Raw genomic sequence first — 19,008 nt, forward strand, 5'->3', positions numbered from 1 at the left:
CTCTATCAAATAGTGTCATGCATGCAAAGTTGGATAAAGACACAAAACAAATACGTAAGACATATATATTAGTGCAGTACTCTAAAATTCAAAAAGATGTTGATTAAATGCATGTGCGAATTTGGATTCAAAACCATAGAATGGTTGAACGAAATTGTTAAAATACTTGAGTACTCAACGAAGATGTATAACTGAATAACAAAACCAGGGGAAACACAAGTCATAGATCTCATAGGAGCAGTGTGGGATTCACTGAAGCATCAGTTTTTTTAGCAACAGTTAGATACTTGATACAAAGGATATGTTAATGCCTATGCAACAATACTAAGTAACACATGTTAAATCCCCAGGAACAAAAAGCTAAACCCAAAACTACACCGCCCCAATTGCAATTACATAAGGCCCAACTACACCGTATGTATGTAAGAGCAATACAACTCATACCACAATTAGAAGCTCTAAATGACCAGTCCTATAGTGAAATTTGTTAGAAAAATGATTTGCTCAAATCCATTTGAGATATGAATGAGTAATTTGTCTCCCAAATTATCCCATATTGATATGAAATGGGTTTCTGAAAAGAAACAGTAGGTAAAGTGAGAAAAACATTTTCGAAAGGGTGCACTAGTTCGAAACAGTACATTACGCCGAAAATGTGCGACCTTTTCGAATGTGCAGATCGGTTCAAAACAAAAAGATCATGCCGAAAAAATGTGTGACCTTTCAAATAGGCAATCGGTTCGAAACAGTGTTTTATGCCGAAATGGTGTGTCTTTTCGAAACATGTGACTTTTCAAAGAGTTGCTTACTTTTTCCCAAGAGTCACTGTGTTGTTTCGAAGAGACACCACTCACCTATAAATAGTGGATGAATTTATAGAGAAAGACACACCAGATCACATAGAGTTCTGATCTTTCTCTTCTCCTCCTGTTCTTAGTCAAATACTATGTTGTGTTCACTGAGTCTATAGAATTGAAGTGCTAGCTTTCTATATAAGAAAATCCGTTCTATCTTGGGAGACAGTTTTCCATCAACCTTCAAGCACCGTGAGGGGGAAAATCTGTCTTAAGGACATAGTGAATCTTCACTAGGCTTGGATTTAATCATTGGTAAATTAAGTTCATTAGCTGAACTAAAAGGTTTGTTTGTTTGTTGAACTAAAGATTTGTTCATATCAATTTGATTTTCTTGTGTACTTAACAATAAATTTATTTTTAGAATAAGTTTACTACAAAACTAAAGTGTCCCTCCACCCGCCCAAATAATAATAATAAATAAATAAATAAAAATGTAGCAGTAAAAATATTCCTTGCTGCCTTAATCCAAAGAATGGGATTTAATCAAATCAAACACTGAGATTTTAATCTTGACCGTTCATTCAAATTGATCCTATGGCTAACTCATCGTCTTCCTAGCTTTCCTCCTCTAGCCAAATCATTTGTGTTATAAGCCTTCAATAGAATTTCAAATTAAAATGAAGTGTTCATGTAAGCAGGCTTCTTATAAGTTACTAGGGTATGCCCGCACGACGCGGCATCGATAGAGTCGCCATGGACGCTTAACTCAGAGAAGCGGCTGAACTTGAACACACCCCCCCCGTTTTGATTCTATTATACTGACTATTGTTCCAGTTATGGTCAAGAATGATTATTAGGCTGAGAAACTCGACATCACACCAACTTAAACCACCTAAGGGGTAATTTGGATAGAACCTCCCCATTATTTTATGACTTTCCAATGTTTTGGATCATGTTAAAAGGCTGCAAAGACAATTCTCATTCAATAAATCCGGTAGTGATTTGCACAGATGCTCTAGACTCATTCATCTAAATGGACTTAAACATAGAAGAACACCAATTAAACCAAATGAAATGAGAACAATATGAGAAACAGATACATAATCAGACTCCCACAAGTGGTTTGAATGAGGACATCAAAACAGTACCAAAAAGAGCACCCATAAAAGTACGCCAAGTACAAAAAAAAAATAGTGAAAGTACAGATAACATTGTTGACAATCATAACTCTTCCAGAAACCCTATCCTCATTCGCCAATGTCAGGGTCATTATCATAAATCCCAAACCTTGAGGAAACTTCATCGAAGAAGTATGTAATTATCTGTTTTAAATTCGTTAAATAGAGTGAGTAGGAAATACTATATATACTGAAGGGAATAAGAAAATGACAATTTAGAAGTGAAACAATGAATGATTGTATTCACCTCTAGACTCTTTTCTAGTTTTGGAACAAGCAAATATGTAACGCCCCAAAACTCAAACAATTACAAACCTGACACGTGGTTTTTATAGTAAAATTTCGGCAACATCTCCTCTGTATTTTTGACATTTCATAAATATAAACCTGTCATAACCTGAAAATCACAATCATATATTTCTCATTGGTTAATCCAGTTACTTAACCGTCTTAACAGATGCCAGAGCAGTCAAATAACTGGCTTACAAAAATGAGACCACTTCAACATTATGACTTAGTACGCCAAAGTATTTGAATGTCTCGACTAATGCCAGATCATCAAAGCACCTCGTACAAAGTCATTACCGAAAACACAAGTAAAATACATACATCCGACTATCCGAGTCCCATAACTATCAAAAGGTCTACACCCTTAACAAATAATATTTACAATGTATATACATATACCATATTTCCTAAAGTTTCCATTGGGGTAGTTCCATAAACGCGACTTTATGTAACAACACTAATAAATCAAAGAACAAACAATAGCCACCGAAATGCTACCTGCACTAAAATACCTATGAAAGCAGCAGAACCAAATCAAAGCTCAAATCAATCAAAATTAATACTTTTCGACAAACCCAAAATCAAAAAATAGAACCCTTAATAAATAAGCAAATAAATACCTGTAACAACACCAGAAGAAGCTCAGACTAAACCTTTACATAGAAGAAAACAAATAATTCATCTCTGGCTAAACGATTTTAAAACGAATCAATCTTTACATGGAAAATCAAAGAGATTGAGTTATAAGAGAAGAGATGTTACCTGTTTCACTTGACCTGAGAATCAGCAGAGATCACTAAGTTATAGTGATTGGCCAAGGTCCTATCGCCACGTTCATGGATGAAAAAATTAAACAACACAATAAGTAGAGAAAGACCAGGGAAGGAAAAATGAAAAAATGAAAAGGAACATACCTGAGAATCAGCAGAGATCACTAAGTTTGAAGATATGAGAATTGAAATTTCTTCATTCAGCTAAATACCATATAAACAAACGTCACCATTTAGTAGGAATTGAAATAGATTTGTATAGAACTATAAATTCAGGTGTTGTAATATCAAAAAGAAGAAATTAGGGGAAAAAAAAAGCTAACCAAGGTTCGCAAAAAGTTATTCAACGTAATACTGACAAAATGTAATTACACACCAACTCGCAAAACCTACATAATTTGAACGAAGCAAATTAACCAAGTAAGAGCAAATACAAATGTATCAATTTGATGACTATAAATTCAATGAGAAACTACTCAACACGTGACTATAAATGAAAATAACTTACGGATTATAGTAAGACTTCTGGGTAAACAAAGTTTGGGTGTGACTTTCCGAATTTGGAGGGAGGAGAATATTGATTCTGTCTGAAGAAGTGCACCTTGATAGTGCGACATATAATTGACCGTGGCTGAAAACTTGAAACTTGATAGAATGGCCTCATATCCCGATCTGCTACTGGTTCATCTCTGGTTTGGTTGAAATGCTACTTGTGGTTGGTGCTCCGACCGCAGTTGGTGGATCAATGAATCTAACCGGAAAAAAGCTTAGAAAGAGCAACTCTTAAAAATGTAGGAGTGACGGGCCGAAGAATAGGGCATAGATTTTTGTTCAAGATATGAGGAAAAGAAGATCCAAGTAGATCCGAGTATTTTGGGCGTAAGGAAGCATACTCTTTAGGAGCAAAATATTCTTCGCCATGTCACAACTTAGAAAAAGACAATTACAACCATTGGATGGAGGCCTACTGGCCCCACACCATTGTTTTTATTAGATAGATTAGTATACTTTTCTTTCTTTCTTTTTTTCCATTCTTGGATGCTTACAAGGATCAAAATCTTTGACTACCGAGTGGGGATTTTCATTCACCTCAGGACATCATCTTAGTGCTTAATATGCTGCCCCGACCAGCCAACACACGCAAAGCATTGGGAATGACTTGGGAAAAGTCAGTGACATAGTGCCTAGATGGTGAACTTGTGAAGTGTCAATTCCCGACCAGCCAACACACGCAATAAATAATTTCTTATGTTTATGCAGGATGAATTTTGTTAAACTTGGAAAAAATTTAGTTTGAAAGTGAAGAAACTTCATGAAGATAGAACTGGAGGTCCTGCACCAAGGGAGCCTGGAAAGTTTCTACGCTAATCCGTATCCAGGATGTATATGTGAAACAACATAAGAAGTTAAGTAAAGACTGCAATTACACGCTCTGTAATTTTTAGTGATGGCTCAGGCCTTGCTCAAAGTCGAGGATTGCTGCAAAGCTCGTCTGACGATATACTTCAAGATTAATAGCCAAAGAAACATCAATCATTTCCATCCGATAAGTATTTATTACCAAAAACAATAACAGATGCTTTGGGCAGTTTGGGGGGCACATTTAATTCTAATTCTCCATTGATTTCTAACAAAATAGATAGTAATAAATACAAAAACTTGCGCACACACCTTTTTGTGCCAACTGCATCAATTTCATTGATAAAAACAATAGAAGGCGAAAGATCATCCGCGATTCTAAAGAGTTCCCTCACTAATTTTGGACCTTCTCCTAAGTACTTTTGAATCAATTCACTCCCAACAACATGCAAGAAAGTTGCTAATGTTGAGTTTGCTATTGCCTGAGGAACAAAAAACAAACTTCCATGTCAGCACATGCCAATAGTCCAATACCTAATACATATATCTGGAAAATGGAAACAACTAAATTGTATTAATAGACGTGAAGAAAGAGCAAATGGAAAATGTGAAATGCCCCACTCAAAGAGGACGCTCAAACATGGAAGAAGTATATGCTAAGCTACTAATTAATAGACATGCTTTATTTACCTAATTATTAACATTCTCAAACATATTATAATACAGTACTCCAAGCTATAAACAATGTATTGATAGCTATAAACAATTCTCATAACTATAAACAATGTATTGATACACATGCTTCTAAGGGAAACCTACATCCCCCTAAAACCAAATCTTAAAAACAACACTTTCTTTTTAGCGAAACATTGACTGGAGTTAACATTATCCTCAAGCAGGAATAAACTTACTCTGGTCGAGAAACGGTATTTCGAGATCCCGTAGCTTTGTAGAGTTCACAAAGCTCCGGTCATCTATATTTATAATATTTGCTGAATAATAGGGGAACAATTATACATTCATCCTATACTAAGCAGAAATTTTAAAATTTAACAAATTGTTTCATTTGATTCATATGGTACGCTATCTCAAGAGGCGCCCGAACACATGAACTGAACCGCCCTTCAATCATTCCGAGATCGAACAAAAGCATTGTACATATATGCACGTGATAACAAAAGATTGATTAATAAATTAAAAGAATGAAAATCCGAAGTCGGACCTCATTTACATTAGCTTCGACTTTGTCATAATACTGCATGATGATATTTGCTTGTGGAAATGAAACAAGGCAATCAAATTTCCAGGAATAACACATCAAGCAATTGCCTAGAATTTCTTTCTCCAGAGTGACGGCGGCAGGAAAGATAGGGCATACATAGTTTGTTTGAAGAATAAGATCCAGTAGATCCAAGTGGTAGGGCATAAGGGAGCATACTCTTTGGGATTGGCTTATTTTGCCAAGTCACAACTTAGAAAAGACAATGGCAACCATTGGATGGAGGCTCTGCGGGCCCCACACCATTGCTTTTTATTAGATAGATAACAACATTGAAAAGTTTCTAAAGTGGCAGGAACAGAGCTTACACGCAAGTGGCGAAGTGATATGGATTTAGAGAGTGCAATTCCAAGTTTCCAACACAGATTTAGTGTCTGACTTTCCTGTATATTGAAAAAGCACTCACCGCATGATATGCATAATGGCAATCTCCGCCTTCTGAGGGCCGGGAGAATTATGGTAGATGTATGATGTATCTGCGTAATCAACTTTTGTGTTTTGTGATTCTGTGCTGCTGGATATGATAATTTTGTGCATTTTTCAGAAGTATGCAATTTGTCGTTGCAGTTCTTTGGACATTCAAGCAAATTAAAGTTATCATTCTGTAGTGTTTTTCAAGCAATTGCTTCCAAGTCCCTAACACAGACCTCACTCTCCCCATTTAAAACTAACAAACAAATAATCATATGCTTTTAAAATGTAAACAATTAACCTTAGCAAGAGGAGGAAGACAGGAAGTGCTTTATACGGCAACATGCTTTGCGAAACTGAGGACCTCCTGGCACCACTGAGAATGCAAACCCAACTAAAAATAATCAATAATAATACCAAAAGAAAATGTTAACCATTAAAGTGTAACACAGAAATCAATTAAACAACAATCTTTCCTTAGAACAGACAAATAAATCACAATTTGCCTTCTTTTCGCCCTCGCTATTTGCTCTGCTGAATCTTCGCCCTTTACTTATTCAATTTTGACATGTCTTCATTTTTTGACGTATATCTAAAATTTCTTGAGTGCGAATACAAAACTAACAAACTGGACAAATCTCAATGTGCGTAGTGAGAACCTTCCGTTTGTTTAGGCATATTAGCACTGCCCTGGGGACTACAACAACAAGGATCATCAACCTGAAAATATTCAGCAACTACGTTACTTACATAAGAAATTGCCATTTAGGGATGGCCAGACGGGTCATGTTCTCGATCGATCAAATTCTTCTCATTCTCTGCAGTCTAAACTCGAAAGTACTAGTTAATGATCCTCTGAGTTCTCGACTACTGGAGTCAGATATATTGTATACAAGCTACTTGGCATTCAGCTCTTCAATACGCAAAGGTTGGCATTCATGGATTATATAGATGGACGGCAGCGGCGGCCCTAGGCACAGGCACACATGCGGCTAGCTGGCCCCCTAAAGTCTGACCCAAAATTAGAAAAATTGCTACACTATTAATATTTTTGTGCATTCAGTCATCATTTCTACTCATCTAAACCGGCAATATCCGCAAATATATTTTGTGAAATCAATTCATCATCGGCAAATATCTATTCTAGTTGGGCGTGGCAAATCTGTTAGCACCACTTCATGGCTGTTCTCAGTAGTATCAGTAATGATTTTAGACACATTTAACTTTTTAAATTATCTTTCTTTTTTATTAGACGGTATCCAAGATATTTATTGACTAAAACAAGTCATTTACTCTACATGATTTGTTGTAGAAGAAAAGGACAGTTTTTTTTTTTAATTTTTCTTTTTCTCCAATAATCTCTTATTCTTTTATCTCATCAATAAACAAATAGCCACCCATTTTTTATTTGAATCAATCATACCAAAATAATGAGGATGAATACCAACCGAATGAGGATAAATAAAAAAAATTCAAAATCAAATTTTTACGAATGAGAGAACGCAGAAGACTATTATACTTTAGATTACTAGAATGAACAGATACAAACACCAAACAAAAATGTGAGTTTGTTTGCAATATTAAACAAAGTGTTATTCTTTTTGGATACATACTGAGTATAAGAAACTTAAACCAAATTGAGAGTTTCAAGAAAGCTTTTGCCTTCAGACTGTTCTCAGTAGTATCAGGGATGATTGTTGTTGGAGATATCAAAACAGGGCTTACAAATGACCATAGACTAGTGAAGGCGTCTTCAGTATGGTTTTCAGCATGCATCAGCAGGATCTCCTCATTCTGCAAATCTAATGAAAGAAACTTGTGATGTACCTCGTCGGAGCAACTTGCGATATTATCTTTAAGATAATGGCTCAAACGATGTACCATAGCAAAATTGCTCTGCTTACGGGATAGATTCATCAATTTCTGGCAAAGCTGTAGGGTCATGGGGAAATTCAAGAGCACAACACGATAAACATGGAAAACCTTTAGCCATAGATTACAATCTTGATGAACTGTACTAATTGGAGATGCCATAACTTGATTATAAGAGTTCATAATTGTCTGAAGTTCTTCAGATTGTTCTTGCCCACCCCTAGGTTTGTAGCCTTCTTCAAAAACAGAAATGCAATGCAATTGGGTGGAATATGCCGCTGCCTCAGTTAATCCATTGAAGGGAAGAACAGACAACACTTCGTCCAGCATTAGCTTGGCCTTTTCTATTTCGCGTGGTACCTTATCTACCTTCCCATCACTTTGAAGAAGCATTGCCTGCAAGAGCATCTGCTCACTCCGCTGCAGTGCTAGTTTTGGATCAAGTGTGAGCATATTACTGGTTTTTGGCGTCAAATCCAAGTAAGACCATGCTGCTTGATAATCTCCCTCATCAAAGCGTGTCAAAGCATGAACAACATTTATTTCGTTTCCAGCAGCAGTTAAAGCACCAGAATAATCCTTCCCAGAATGCTTCGCGTGAAGTGCCTGCAACTCCAATAGCCAGGATTCTAGAGACTTCCAATCAGAAAGAGCGGTATAACTCTCGATTACACTTCAATGACAAACTGTACTCCGTCAGAACCCATTAAACTGAGTTCCTCCTCAGTCTGAAGCAGGTGTGAGAACTGAGCAGCTGCCCTTTCATACTGCCCCTGAGCCTGATATACAAGCGTTGTGATCCACGTAAAAGATCCTAAGATCCAAGTCTGACCTCTAACCTGATTTTCTTCCATACACAAGGAAGAGAACGTCATTTCAGTCCATCTTTGAAGGCCAATTAAAGCCTTTGGTTCCCGACTTCTGCACAAAGCCAGCGCTGCATGCCAAATAATCCTCAAGATATCACCAGCAAATCTGTTTTTGAGATTCTCAACTCTCTATGCCCTCGGTTTGTCCTTTAAAGTTGATGCCACTAGATTTCGGAGTTCTTGAAAGCGTATTGCACAATAATGAAATATCGCATCTTGTTACGTGCTAATTGAATAAGTCTGGGTTTAGTTGCTAATAAGTAGGAAAGAACTAGTCTTCTCCTGGATTGTAGGAGATAGTAGCAAGTAGGTTGAGTAAGTAGTTGTAACTCTTTCCTATTCTCTTGGTAGAGTCCGTTGTAATCAAACACCTATATAAGGTGTAGTGAATATGGAATAAGACATGACTTATCACATATCTTAATTGTTCAACTCTTGAGTTGTACTGAGGTAAAAGGTTCCTCTATAAGCTTTCTATCAATTTTCTACCATCCTATCTCTTAATTCATCATAGGTTCTAGGAAACAAAAGAGGAACACTCCTCAGTATATACCAGCTTGGTATTAGGGCCTTGGAATGGAGACAAGAGTGGAGAGCATGGAAACATAAAATGAAGTCTATCAGCGATTTGTTAGAGAAAACTCCACACTCAAGTACAACAAATAGCACTAGCTCACTCCAACACCGATGATCTTTGAAACTTCCGCTAACAAAATTCAAAATGGTGGAGATAAAATGTTGGAACGTGGTTCACAAAGACACCACTTCAAGCGTTCCATTGTGACAAAACAAGTGAAGATTGATTTTCCTCGCCCAATGGAGAAGGAGATCCAACAGGTTTGGTTGTGCAGGGTGGGAAAATTCTTTGAACTTCATCATACGCCACTTGTTGATCGTGTTCCCTTAGCCTAATTCCATCTTGAGGGTGGTGCCCAAGTATGGTACCAGTTGTTGCAAGAAGAGATGGGTAATGTCTCTTGGGAAGACTTTAAGGAAGGAATCGATTCTCGATATTCTCCGAACAAGTTTATGGATTTCTTTGGACAACTTACCAAGTTGCAGCAAATAGGAACTGTACAAGAGTATCAAGCAAGTTTTGAGAGACTACTAGCCAAGGCGGGCTCTTTACCACAAAACGACAGTGAGTTGCTTTGTTAGTGGTTTTCACGGATTCTATTCGAACTGATGTACAAGCCAACAGACCCTCCACTCTCTCTATAGCTATTGGGTTGGCTCGCCTTTATGAAGCCAGAGATATCTCTCACCAAAAGCCGCCTCCAGCAACTTCAAAAGTCAGCTCGAAGTTCGCGATCTTTGTCACCACTAATTCATCCATAACACCAATTAAAAGGTTGGTTGTTGAGGAAATGAATGATAGGAGAAGAAAGGGGCTTTGCTTTTGTTATGTAACGAAAAATTTGTTCCCGGTCATCGCTGCAAGAAATTGTTCTCAATTCAGTCGGCCAAGGCGATAGCGATGATGATGTGGAAATGGAAATGGATGGGGTACCGATGATCCACCTCCGAAATATCATTACATGCGATTCAAGGAACTTCGTGCACCTAATACAATCGCGAGTTAGGGGAAGGTTGGGACACAAACCAGTCATGGTTCTCATCGATTCGGGAAGTACACACAATTTTGTGTGTGCACGAATGGCAAAAAAGCGACATTGCAACCAACTTCATCTACCAAACTTCGAAGTGATGGTAGCTTCAGGTGAAAGGTTGAGTAGTTCGGGTAAGTGTGCTCACACTCAACCGAATCTGAGGTGTTCGATATTTGTTGATTTTTATGTGATTCCACCGGAAGGTTATGATGTTGTCTTAAGTACTTTCGGTGGTTAAGTACTCTAGGACCTATTGAATGGGATTTCTCTAAACTTAGAATGAAGTTTAAGGTAGAAGGTAAGGAAGTGGCACTCACGAGGGCTTATCCGTTCCGAGAAAACAAAGTTGTTGGTAACCTTCAATTTATACAAGCTGTGAGGAAGAGCAGGGGAGGCATGCTACACTTGTATTCCTTAAGGGTGTCTCAAACAAATGCTATTAATTCTTGTGTACCTTCACAAGTGGTGAAGCTTCTACATCGATATAAAGGGGTTTTGGTAGCACCTACTAGCCTTCCTCCTCGACGTCTGCAGGATCACAAAATTCCATTGTTGCCCAGTCAAGGACCAGTCTCGGTGAAGCCATATCGCTATCCTCATTTTCAGAAAACTGAAATCGAAAAGATGGTGGCAGAACTGTTATCTTCTGGTGTGATTCGACCAAGCAATAGTCCTTATTCTTCTCCTGTTATCTTAGTGAAGAAACATGACGGTTCATGGCGACTATGTGTTGATTACCGAGCTTTGAATAGTATTACAATCAAGGACAAGTTTCCAATTCCAGTGATCGATGAGCTGTTAGACGAACTGAATGGAGCAAACTTCTTTACAAAGTTAGATCTTCGTTCCGGTTATTATCAAATTCGTGTCCATCCTCACGACATAGAGAAAACGGCTTTCCAAACACATCATGGTCACTATGAATTCTTGGTCATGCCTTTCGGTCTCACCAATGCACCTTCATCTTTTCAGGTGCTTATGAACGAGGTATTCAAAGATTATCTAAGAAAGTTTGTTCTGGTTTTCTTTGATGACATTCTCATTTACAGCAAAACATGGGCTGAACATATGCATCATTTAGAAATTGTCTTTTCTATTTTAGAATCTAATCAATTGTATCTTAAGCAAGAAAAATGTCAATTTGGCCAAAACAAGGTGCAATACCTTGGCCATGTAATTTCAGACACCCTGTTGATCCCGACAAAATTGAAGTGATGATAAGCTGGCCCAAACCGAAAACACTGAAAGCATTGAGAGGTTTCTTGGGGTTGACAGGCTATTACCGAAAGTTTATCCAAAGCTTCGACAAGATAGCTGCTCCACTCACTAAAATGTTGAAGAAGGATTCATTTGTTTGGACACATGAAGCTGAAAGATCATTTGAGCAGTTGAAAGAAGCTATGACAAAAGCTTCCGTATTAGCTTTACCTGATTTCTCAAAGCAATTTACTGTTGAATGTGATGCTAGTGGCTCGGGTGTGGGAGCTGTCCTAATGCAAGAAAAGCCTATCGCTTTTCTGATCATGCATTACGGAAAGGAACTTGTTGTCATCCACTTATGAAAAGGAGATGCTAGCCTTAGTGTTGGCCGTGCAAAATGGCGTCCGTTACTTACTAGGGCGGCAATTCTTGAATGCGGATCTGATCATCACAGTTTGAAGTACTTGTGGAATCAAAAATTACTACTACAAACACAACAAAGGTGGCTCTATAAGTTGATGGGATTTGACTTTGTTATTGAGTACAAAAAGGGTAAGGAGAACATTGTCGGACGTTCTTTCAAGGAAAGAATCCATCCAACTGTTGAACATGAAAAGGGGAGCTTGCAATCATTAGCCACCGATTCCCCGATTGGGTGGAGGCTATCAAGGAAGAGGTGCAACACAATCCGGACTTGCAACGCGTGTGATTCGGTGTATAAATGATGGTGAAGCGGTAGGACCATGGCGGTTCAAGGATCTGAGTAATTTTTTCAAGGAAAGAATTTATCTAGTAGAAGGTTCTTCTCTAATCAAAGCTATTATGGGCCAATTTCACAATAGCACTCATGAAGGCTATCGAAAAACTCTTCAAAGAATCGAGAAAAACTTCTATTGGACAGAATCTAAGATCGAATTCGCGAATTTGTTCTTTGCTTGTGATGTGTGTCAAAGGCATAAATTGAACATCCGCGCCGGGTTTGTTCTGACCACTTCCAATTCCTAACGGGGTATGGGAAGATATTTCTATGGACTTTATTGATGGTCTTCCTATATCCAAGGGCAAAACTACAATTTTTGTGATTGTCGATAGGCTCTCTAAATATGCACATTTCATTCCATTATCACACCCTTACACAGCCGTTGGGGTAGCGAAAGTCTTCTTTGATAATATCTTCCGATTGCATGGCATGCCAAGGACAATTGTCTGTGATCGAGATCCGACTTTCACAAGCATTTTTTGGTCAGAGTTATTCAAAGTGAACGGTACCAACTTCAACTACAGCTCAGCTTACCATCCTCAAACCGACGGTCAAAGTGAAGTTGTAAATCGCACTGTGGAGATGTATTTGCATTGTTTCACCAGTTTGCAGCCTAAGGACTGGTTTAAATGGTTAGCATGGGCTGAATATTGCTACAACACCAGTTGGCATTCAGCTATTAAAACAACTCCTTTTCAAGTTGTTTATGGTCGGCCACCTCCTATCTTGTTGTCCTATATTCCGGGTTTAGCTAAAGTTGAAGCTGTGGAAAAAGAATTGATGGACCGTGATCAGATTCTTAAAGACTTAACGACCAATATTAAGGAAGCTCAATCAAGAATGAAGAAGATATATGATCGCCACCATACAGACAGAGAATTCACAGAAGGAGATTGGGTTTATTTGAGGCTTCAACCTTATCATCAAACATCTCTTTCGATGAGAAAAAACTTTAAGTTATCTCCTAAGTTTTATGGGCCATTTCAAGTTCTTAAGAAAATAGGTGTCGTAGCCTATAAACTGGATTTGCCAAAGGGTTCTCGCATTCATCCAGTATTTCATGTCTCTTTGTTGAAGAAACAGGTTGGTGACAAGATTCAAGTTCAAACTGAGTTGCCCATTACAAGAGATGACGATGAATCGCTGTATCCTAGGCCTCAAGCCATTCTTGATCGTCGACTACGAAAAAGGAAAGAGCAAGTTCTTATTCATTTGCAAGGGTTATCACCAGCAGAAGCAACATGGGAGGATCTGGAATTGATGAAGGTCCAATTTCCAGAACATGGCCTTGGGGACAAGGCCCTTTTTTAAGGGGGGAGGAATTGTTACATGCTAATTGAATAAGTCTGGGTTTAGTTGCTAATAAGTAGGAAAGAACTAGTCTTCTCCTGGATAGTAGGAGATAGTAGCAAGTAGGTTGAGTAAGTAGTTGTAACTCTTTCCTATTCTCTTGGTAGAGTCCGTTGTAATCAAACACCTATATAAGGTGTAGTGAATATGGAATAAGACATGACTTATCACATATCTTAATTGTTCAACTCTTGAGTTGTACTGAGGTAAAAGGTTCCTCTATAAGCCTTCTATCAATTTTCTACCATCCTATCTCTTAATTCATCATAGGTTCTAGGAAACAAAAGAGGAACACTCCTCAGTATATACCACATCTTGACTATGCAGTGCCAATCCAGCATTTAGCATTGGCTCAGATATTCGAGAAAACCACTCCTCGCAGACCTTCTTGTTTGCACGAAAAAAATATAGAACTCTGATTTGTAGCACATGGTAGCACTAAAGACCCATCATAATCATTATATACATTTTTCTTGAGGGCTTCTACAAAATCCAAAAATGACCGCATAGGTAATAAGTGAGCTCCAGATAGACTTGTACTTAAGCTAACATCATTTTGTTCAGATTCCAATTGCAAAATATGTTATATATCAAGAAGCATGCGTTCCAAGGCTGCAAACGCTTGTGAAGTTCCGCCGAGGGTTTGTTAAGTAGGCGGACGGTGACCACGATGTCGCCTTTGCTACACGATTGATCTCTTTTAAGAATCCAAACTTTTTTGAAGCAGCGACTTTAATAACTCTAGCTCCTCAATCAACGATGAAATCGACTGTTCAACAACTTCATTACTCCAATGCTGGAGCAAGAACAGATACGAAGCTGCACAACCCCCTGTCACAAGGTGATTCGGTTGCAAACGCAACTGACGGAAGAATACCAAGCTTTTGTAAAGCAAGTAACTGCAGATTCGTCTTCAAAATACCATGAATCTCAACAGACCTAACCTTGCGAGACCCAACAGAAGCATTCCCATTCCCATTACTACCCTTACTCAAACTCTGGAACAAGACATCAAACGCAACCGGATAAAAACTCGAAAACTTTTCACACAACATCTCAGCCAAAAGTGTCAAACATCTCCACAACTCACCAATCTGTTTCCCCACCCAAACTTATTCCCAACCATAGACAAACAATTCAACAACTGTGGAACCATCCTAATAACCGGCTCCCTAATCTGATCAAGCATACTCATCTCCAACATCTCCGTAGTCGTAACTTTCAAAACAGTCAAAAAAACACGACAACAACGCAACCAATCTCCTAAACTAGATGTTTTTCTCTTTTTTTTTTGTGTAGAAGATACAACAGGAGGTACGAAGAATAATGCGAAAGAAACTTTTACTAAAAAACGGTACCAAATAGATGTGTCGTTATTTTGTTTTTATTCTTTTGTCCCCTGCTATTATTGGAAATACCCCAAATTATTTGGGAGATACTAGCCATTAAGTCCGACCTGTGGTCGGCCTGCTACCTTGATAGTCCAATATATGGTTGAATAAATTTTCTAAGTATATATATATTTTATGAAAGCCATTAACTAAATAGAGCTAATTTGGATTCCTTTCTAAATATTGTTTTATTAGTAAGTAAAAAAATAGGAAAGTTCTCTACTTGTGCTACTTGCTAGTGTGCTAATGTGAAAAGCCCGAACTTTGTAAATTATTGGGCCTATAGTCCATTAAGTTGTTGAAGTTTTTTTAAATTGTTTGGGCCTCATTGTTTATTTATTTAAAAAACCCAATTAAAGCCCATTAGATAGAGTTATTTTCTTAGTTGACTTTAGTCGTTTGATGCAAATATTGTTGGGAGTCTCTTTTTTCTCGTCAGTATATCCTTGACCAAAGAAGGTTTACCTATTTCAAGTACTGTTCTTGAATGGAGTTCGGATTTTCTTTTCTGTTATCTTTTTTTTTGTTTGGTAAAGTTCGTTTTTTTATTGTTTTGTGTTATTTATCAAAAAACTAACTAAATGTATGGGTTTATGTTGATTCATGATAAATTGAATTTTTTTTTTTTTTTTCAGGTTATCTTGCCATTTTATCAAAATGGAAGTGTAAGTTGAGTTAATTTTGTTTTATATTTAAATTTTTATTTTTGTTATGATTACTAATTTCTCTTATTATTATTTTGTTATGTTTTGTAGAGATTGTTCTTGTAAATTTTGTAAATTTTTTTTGTTCTCCAAAAGACAAATGGTCAGCAAAATCGCATGCTCGATATAATTATGAGTGCATGACTGTTTTTGGTTTTTTTTAATATCTCATTAAAAAAATCAAGCAGAAGAGGTGTTGTATACACCGTGGTGAATCTAATGTTTATGCGAATAGTGAAACTCATCAGTCGGTTCTAAGGATGAGGAATATATTAGATGAGTAAGTTTTTTTTATTTATTTTATTTGTAATTTAATTACTTATAATGTTATTAATTTGATGTTTTATTATTATTATTATTATTATTATTATTATTATTATTATTATTATTATTATTATTATTATTATTATTATTATTTTGTTTTGTGAAGTGTTGGTGTCCGTTCGTATGCTATAAAGATGTTCTTGATAAATAATGAAGCGGATAATTTATGCGTGTATTATAGGGAAAACTTTGAAGGATTAAGTTTCTTGAATTGTATGGAATATTTGGTTGAAGTTCTTATGAAGTATATTGATTTGGATGAATCTGATGAAGAGGTTGTTCCCTTTATATCATCTACTTGTTGTTTTTTGTTTTTCTCTTAATTTTTATTTTGGTTGAATTGAATATTTTATGTTTGTTTGACAGGTTTGGTAGTTAACCTGCGTTAGGAGTAAAATGTCAGAGTATGTATAGGGAAGACAAATGTGTCGCTGTTGCAAACACAGAAATGAATAGGAAAGTTGAAGGCTGAAGGGCTAGCTGTGGATATTTTTAAGAAAGACCTGATGCTTTGTTAGTTTTAGAAAGTTGGTGTTAGTTTTTTTGTGTTTGGATGGCTGTTTTTTTCGTTTTGAATTGTAATATGTCTTGATACTTTGCAAGTTTGTGTGTTTCAGTCAGATTAATTATTTTCTAGCTTATGTTGATTTTATGTTATTCTGTAATTTCTCCAGTTAGTGAGTCTTTTGGCATTGTTTGAGAATGCTGTCATAGACTAAAGTAATAAATCAGTGCTCTGTGGAAACTATGAATCATAGGTATTGAAACAGTTTGAGTTGCCACTCAATCACTTCCCATTACCCGCAGTGACCATGCCTTAATTGGCTTATTGCCAGTCCCTGTATAGAGATGTTCAGTTCCAAAGACAGCCAATGCATGAATCCTATTCTAGCGGCAATCTTTTTGCTCGTACTTGGGTTAATATGGGTAATGGGATTCATGGGAAGGTTTTGAAGTTTGGGTTTGAGTGGAATACGTTTGTTAGGAATACCCTTATTTATTTTCATACAAATTGTTGGGAGTTGAAGGTTGCGAGGATGCTCTTTGAGAGTTCCGTGGAGAGGGATGTGGTAGCTTGGTCAGCTTTGACGCCTGGGTATGCAAGGAGAGGTGAGTTGGTGATGGCTCGCCAGCTTTCCTGAGAGAGATGTTGTTACGTGGAATGTGATGATTGTTGGATATGTGCTTTGTGGGTCTCATGAGCAGCATTTGTAGAAGAGATGGAAATCGAACCCAATCCCATCATTTGGGGAACATTGCTTGGGGCATGTAGGATGTGTTCAGGCAACTTTGAACAGCCTTTGCGGTTCCATGTAATAAAATGTGAACATAATTTTCAACTTCCTCAAAATTGTATGTTTAACTTACCTTAGCTTGGTAATTAGTGTGGTAGAACTATCTCTGTAAAGCAAGAATAGTACTATTAATTGTTTCCAACACTTATGTTTATTGTTATTCACATACATTATTGCTGATAATTCTTGTGAACCTTGTTTCTGGACGGATAATAATATATTTGGTGGATCAAGCTCTTCTAGGTTTGGCTCCTAATTCAACAGATGCTCAAGTTTTCAAGCAATTCGAAAGAAGCTTGCATAATAAGACCAAAAATCCTGCATGTAGCACATAGATTAACATCCTAATTCCTAAGTATAAATAATAAACCTCATTCCTGTATCAAATTACAAATCAAACACTTGCTCAGAACAACTATCAAGCCATCTCAAGAGTGTTAGTTGTGCCGAGTACTTCAAAGCAAAAAAACTCTTTTGAAAATGGAGATTTGAACTAAAGGACAGCAAGAACTTAACCTCAGCATAATTATTGACAAATGAATGAATAATCGTAATTCCATTTGTGATTCAAATCATACATTGCATATGTTTCAAAAATAATAAGAACAATAGCAGTAAAGAACCAAATAAACTATTGACAAATACATGGAGTAGATGTAGTAGATTCCACAGCCCAGAAATGAGAAGGCTCCAACATTCACCTTTCCGTTTTCTCTTTTTATTTTCCTGTACTATGTTATCCTATTCCTTCTTTACAATATAGAATAAGCTTGGATCACCTCAAACGATTACCGCGACCTGATGGGCATTTCCCTCCACTACGAACCAACTTGTTAGCACATTTTGCACAGGTGCACATATGCCCACATCTGTAATTTAAAAAAAGAAAAAGAAAAGAAAATTAATCAAGTTATCTAACATAGAGGCAGAACTCATCTACTCTTATATTTTAATCTCAACAGCATATAGGCGGGAAGCAGGTAAGGATATGTACCTGTACAACAAAGAATCAATATGACTATCACAACAGACACAACATGTCCCTTTTCTCACATGACCCCATTTAGATCTGTCCTCTAATGTCTCCACACCAACCTCTGTAACCAATTAGAAACTTCAGAAACCATTTTCTAAGATATAGGTAGGATATTTGCAAATAAAAGTTCAGACAAAAAAATAAAATAAATACTAAACTTATCATTCTGAGACTGGCCCACCATTGAGCGATTTAGAGTCAGAGAGATTTCTGCTATTATTAGAGTGAAGATATAAGAGATGACCTATTTAGGAAAAAAAAATACAATGAATTGCTATATTCTTATAAGAATAAGGAGCTTAAATAATAAGAAACGCCATGGATGATAAAAAAAATTATCTGATTGAATATTTTAGACAAAAAGTTGGCCATGGCCACATGGCTACTTTGGCTGCAATAGTATAATTCCATTTTAAATATATTGAAGAAAAAAGAAAGGGTCCTTGTTCTCAAAAACATGCCATGCATAGAAACTGGGTCCATTAGTTTACATACCATACCAGGACATGGCTCAC

At 37.0% G+C, this 19,008-nt stretch overlaps 1 long non-coding RNA gene and 1 pseudogene across 2 annotated transcripts; both read right to left on the reverse strand.

Annotated features, from left to right (window-relative positions):
- Positions 1–2,136: 2,136 nt before the first annotated feature.
- LOC147522253 (uncharacterized) lies at positions 2,137–5,350 on the reverse strand. 2 transcript variants are annotated; one of them, XR_015195216.1, is made up of 6 exons: positions 4,705–5,350; positions 3,357–3,422; positions 3,178–3,237; positions 3,026–3,085; positions 2,884–2,916; positions 2,137–2,775 (listed from the first exon to the last, which is right to left on the reverse strand). It is a non-coding gene; the product is annotated as an uncharacterized LOC147522253 (long non-coding RNA). The 2 variants fall into 2 exon arrangements; XR_015195217.1 differs by lacking the exon at positions 4,705–5,350 and adding an exon at positions 3,542–3,775.
- Positions 5,351–7,495: 2,145 nt separating this feature from the next.
- On the reverse strand, positions 7,496–15,498 carry LOC147522254 (uncharacterized; annotated as a pseudogene).
- Between the last annotated feature and the right edge of the window lie 3,510 nt (positions 15,499–19,008).

This window comes from Coptis chinensis, chromosome 1 (genome assembly GCF_015680905.1).
Source record: "Coptis chinensis isolate HL-2020 chromosome 1, ASM1568090v1, whole genome shotgun sequence".
NCBI lineage: Eukaryota > Viridiplantae > Streptophyta > Magnoliopsida > Ranunculales > Ranunculaceae > Coptis > Coptis chinensis.